Source organism: Phalaenopsis equestris, unplaced genomic scaffold, assembly GCF_001263595.1.
Source record: "Phalaenopsis equestris unplaced genomic scaffold, ASM126359v1 Scaffold000511, whole genome shotgun sequence".
Lineage (NCBI taxonomy): Eukaryota > Viridiplantae > Streptophyta > Magnoliopsida > Asparagales > Orchidaceae > Phalaenopsis > Phalaenopsis equestris.
This window is the reverse complement of record NW_018164951.1, coordinates 3518096-3524025: the sequence shown is the minus strand read 5'-3', so window position 1 is coordinate 3524025 and position 5930 is coordinate 3518096.

Here is a 5930-nt window from a genome sequence, read left to right as displayed (position 1 = left end):
TTGTATTAGTAGTAGTTGTGAACCAGCCCAAGATTTTTCACTCATTGTAGATTTGCATCAAAGGATCAACATGAGTTTTTATTGTTATTAGTAATGGAAATGTTTACAAATGATTTTCAAAGTGGTGTATCTTGATGTATGCTCTTTATAGATGATAACATTTTAATTTGTGAGACGTCAATTGAAATAAATAAATCAGATAATGAAGGAAATGTTTTGGAAGATACTAGATATAGAGGTGTTAGAATTAGTGCCAAAGATTTTGCATGTAATATATAATTTTAGTGAGCATGATGTTAGCAATTATCATTCAATCTTATTGAAATATATGACAACACCTAGGAGTGATAAATTTATATCTTGAATCTATTATATAGAAGAATGGAGATATAGTTGAGGATATATATGTTAAATTCTTAAATGGCTGAAGTTGAGAAGTGTTTTAAGGGTTTTGTGTGGTTGGAAGATATAATGAAGACCCTTGAGGTAAATATATGAAATTGTGATCAAGCTAGCAAAGCTATATAGATCTGAATGTTAGTGTGTAGAAACTCATTGATATCTAAGTTAAATATGGTAGAAATGAGATTGTTAAGATGGATATGTGGTATACTTATAAAATATATATTAAGAATGATTATATTGGAGGAAATGTTATACTGACATATATTAACATAAGGTGATGAAAATAAACTTTGGTGATTTGTATTTGTACAATGAAGGATAAGAAAATGCACTCATTAAACGGGTTAATAAAGTCAATGCTGAAGAACTAGAAAGGAAAATGGATGGACCTAGTGTTGCGTGGACAGAAGTTGTTCAAAATGATTTACGAAGAATAGGAAAAATGAGGGGAATCATAATGTTAATAGTTGGGATGATAATGATTTTCTTAAAAAAATGCCGTCTAGATTGGCATGCAAAGGATCATTAGGTTATGAATCTAGGATTGCCCTTAACGAATATAATAAAATATTGTTAGATTTCAAATCTTGTTAACTTTAAAAAAAATTTCTTGCCTATTGGACACAAGCTACAAATAATTTGATAACTGATTTATTATTTATTTAGTGAACAAGTGCTTATATCTATTAATGCTCTGAACAAGTATCTTATAATCTTAAGAACATTTCAATTGCCTTGATTTTAAAAAGATGGATAAGCTTCTTGGAAATTGTATCAAACATCCTTGCATTTTTCAAATTTGATGAAATTGTTGGTTAACTCAGTTATCAGGTATTTATCATATTTTATTGTTGGGATATTTACAACCATACCACTTAATTCCTATGTATTTACATATCTAATGCCTAAACTTTACTCTTTATATTTATACTACCCGATCTTTCATATCACGCCAAAAATACCACCAAACTTAAGAAAAAGGTGAAATACACAATTTCATGCATGGGTAAGGTAGCATTTATGTAAAAATTGAAGCTTTGGTGTCAGATATGTAAATACTTAGGAATTGAACGGTATGTATGTGAATCTACCTCAAGTGTTTTCTTACAAAATACATATCGTATGAATTTGCAAATTAAAGTTGGTAGTTTCATTGTAATTTTCAAGATTTAAGTTATCCTACTGTAAATAGTAGTATTGATATGCCTTTTCCATAAGAGTGAAAGGTTTCAATATTGCGCTAAATCGCTGGCTTTTGTCTGTCTGAGAAGCAACTCAATGTTTGTCCAAGTTACGTATCTTTCTGAGAAGCAACTCAATGTTTGTCCAAGTTACATATATATATATATATATATATATATATATTTAATTAAGATTGATAACACATAATAGTGATGCATTTTTAATGTAACATTATTATTATTATTATTATTATTTTAATTTGGATTATGAAGCAATTTTTTTTCCCCTCTAATGCTGTATTTGTCTCATGGATATTTTTGTCTTATGCAGCTGGAGCAGGCAGTTTATGCCTGTAAAGCTGGGAAGTAAAATAAGCAAAGCCCTGTATTTTCTTCTTGGTGCTTGAGTTGGCATGCCAGAATGTTGCATTCTGTACAGATCCCTGGCAGGCATTCATATGCCCTTAATGGCAAAATCCTTTAGGCTTTGATGGAACAAATTCATGCATTTGTATCAGCAATACTGTTGTTTTTTGTAAACTGTTTTTTCCCCCCTTTTTTGTAAATGTATCTTTTATGTAGAACTAGAAAGCTAATTTATTAAAATTTTAAGCAAATCTGAAATATTTGAATTTTGTGAGGGTTGTTTGGTTTGGTGGAAATTTCATTTGAAGTATTTATATTTAATTTTAATTTTTTTTAATTTGATTTGATTTTATTTATAAGCAGTAATTTATACTGTACATAGCTTATTCTGTTAGTGTTATGAAAATTCTACCTCGTTCTAGGTTTAGTTCTTTGGTTTTGGTATGGTGAACTGAGTCCATGATGCAGCGGAGTCAATTTAATTCATGAATTAGCTAAAATTTGATTCGATGAATTGTCGGTAAGCCGAGCTCAATGAGTTAACAAACTAAGGGTCTGTTTGGGTCGGTTGCAGTTTATTAAAGTGTTGTGCATGGCAGAAAGTTATTGCAATGAAGCTGCTGCAGAGAAGTTATATGTATGTTTATTTTTTACAGTTTTGAAACAACTGTATTACAGTTACAGTTGTTTCTGAACAAATGACATTTTTTTTCTTTATATTATAGTATTTTTAATAACAAAATTATTTACACTACCATATTTCATATTTAAAAAGTAAATATTTAGCTTGAATGTTATAAAATAAAAATAAATATCTCACAAAAGAGTAGCACGACAATCAAAATTAAAAAAAATGTTAAAATAATAATTATTAATATGATAATATTGTTTATAAAATGTAATTGGTTTATTTTACGAGCTAATTCGTCTCCAAGAAAACTCGTCACGCTCAATAACTATCGATGGTGGATTCGTCCAACTCATCTGTTTATTCAAAGAAGTTATTTTTTGTTATTCTTCTTAGACACATGTAAAACTATCTTCTTAGACACATATAACACTCTCCTGTAGCTAAGTAGTTGTCGCGAAGTAAGCATGAAATAATGTTGTCCATAGTAACAATACAATCTCTAGATGTACCAGAAGCTCTGGATGTACCAGAAGGTTTAAAACAACACAACAAAAAACCTTAAAGGCAATATTAGTTAAAATTAATAATAGAAGTAATTAATTCAAGTTTTATGAGACTGTTAGGCTTCATAAAACATAGTATAAACCCATGAATTTGTCATTACAAGAAGACAATATACCTTCTAAAAAAAAGGGTTCTTGGTTGCCTTGAAACTACGTAATACCGAGTTCGTATGTGTCACATATGTATCACAAAAAAAGTCATCCAAAAGAACCTCAAAAGTCATAAGACTAAAAAAGTAGAGAAACTTAGTAGCATTCATTTAGATTTCACTTGTCAAGAATCAATAACAACATACAGACCATTCAGAAGATCCCTTAAGGTCGGATATCTCATAATAGATATCCAAAACCAAAAAATAAAACATGTAATACTTTGATTACATAATATATCCTCGAATATCTCATCAGTCATCCAAATGAGAAAGAATACAAGCATAAAAACTAAGAATAAAATTGAGATTAAAAATATACATCATTTGTAAAAAAAACAACAATATAACAAATAATAACTGCTTTCAAAACACATTACAAATGAAATAACAATATAAAACAAACAATCACTTCATTCAGCTTCCAGCTATGACATCTGTAATTCACTCATATAACTCTATCATCTCCCACACACATTCCCCATCCTAGGTGCAAGTCTCAGGCAAGTAACTTTCAATCTGTGATAAAGATTGTATGACACGATATTTATATGCTTCAACGGAAACATGCAGACGATGTTCATCAGCTTTGTTGAATTCAATGTCGCTGCGTGAAGGATACCGTTGAATATAATTGTAGAGATTTATTGTGGCAATTACAATTTGCCCTTGTTTATGAAATGGATATGTCGACATATCCAGCAATATGACACATTTTTTCATCCAAACTCAAAATGTTCTTTCAACGACACTGCATAAGAACGAATGTCTTTTGTTAAACATCTCTTTCTTACCCTGAGTGAAATTGCTTGATCTTTCAAAATAAGGAATGTAACATTTAGTATTCAGAAATTCCAACATCGAAAAAATAGTATTTATCTAACATAAATAAAATAATTAGTATTGCAGTGAAAAAATATCTAACTAGGGTTTAGGATGGAATAAACTTTGGGTTGGGTGAGAAGATCTATATCTCTGAGCACTTGTAATAAATTTGAATAAGCTATTGTCGTGTGCATTGTCTTCTCAACCAACCATAACAGAAGTGAAACACATGTTAAATTCATATTCCTCCATTACATTTTGTGCAATTTCGATGGAATTTCTCTCAAATGTTTGGTCATTTGATTTGATAATTTTTTATGATAAACTAACAAGAGCATTCAACCCAACCGAAAATATCTACTGATTGTTTCATATTAGTGTTGAAAGCGCTCCATGACTCCTCTCATAGATTCATTCTATGATAAAATGTAGAGGTTTATCATGAACAACCTCTCTGGAAATCATCCTAGAGGAGTCTTGAAGTCCATGATTTCTGTGTAGCTCTTCCAAGAGATAGATGAATTCGGGCTTCTGTCACCCGAAACATATTAGGTGCCATACAGGCAACTCTCTAACCCACTTATCACCAATGTATGAAGACGTCATGCAAGGAGAGCGAAATATGTATGAGTTATATTACTCATACATCTAACACACCGCAGCTACAATTCTTCAGCGTCTCTCTCTATTTGCTTTTATATTATTCATTGTCTATGCAGTTGGCACTCATAAGAATCACTGAATTGGCTACTATCAGAACACTTTTAAAACAAACATCAATCACAAATAAGCTTGAAGAAGCAAATAACAAACTGTACGATAAAAAACAAATATCTAAAACAGCATTAACTGCGTCTCAATAAAAAAAATAAATATAAATTATCCAACTAGAAAAAATAAATTCAGGCGTCTTTGCTGTCATGAAAATAACGTAGACAATAAACCATATGGTAAGAGGTCATTGTCATAAAGAACTCTCTCCGGGTAGGGTCTTCAAACAACTTCATAGAATACAAATACAATGACATGTCATCGTAAATCCTTGGAGTTGCCTCCAGAATTCACATAACTTTCTGAATGAAAGTTGCTTGTGAAGTGTCAGGATCATTAGTTCATGATGCAACTAACTGTGAAATTTAGTTTCTAATTAAAACATCACTTTTGTTTTATTTTTCTCAACCCTCGGATGCTTTGATCGATTGATGAATTCAACTACATCGAGGTTCGGGCTAGGGCTTTCATTAGAGTTAGCTTTTTGTTCGACATTCAAGTTCTCAATTATGTCAACAAACCCTTGCTCATTAGGGACCCATGCATGATTATCGGTTGTCACGACTCCACCAAACCTATGAACCAACTTCCCTTCTAGCCCAGGCTCGATGTCATTGAATTTAATTTTTTTTGGCATTTGACACCGCTTACAAAGTAATGCGAGATGGATATGTTGATGGATATTATGCTTTTGTATTGTTATTGGGGTCTAACTTAGTATTAATTCGTAATTTTCTTAAAACATAATTTTTTTTACACTAATAAGAAATAAAATGAGGTTAATTGCTTAATATATATATATATATATATATAGTAAAAGAAGCCAAAAGCTCCTAGTTATATATATATATATATTTCAGGTTGTAGGGTTATAGTAAATTAGACCGCTAATAGCATAAAATTAGTTTTAGAAGACAGCATAATAATTGAGTGGATAATATTAAATAAAAAATGCTGAAGTTATTTTAAGATAAATTCATTAGCATAAAAAGAACTAGGAATATTTACAAAAATACCAATGGTTTTTTTTTTCCCTATT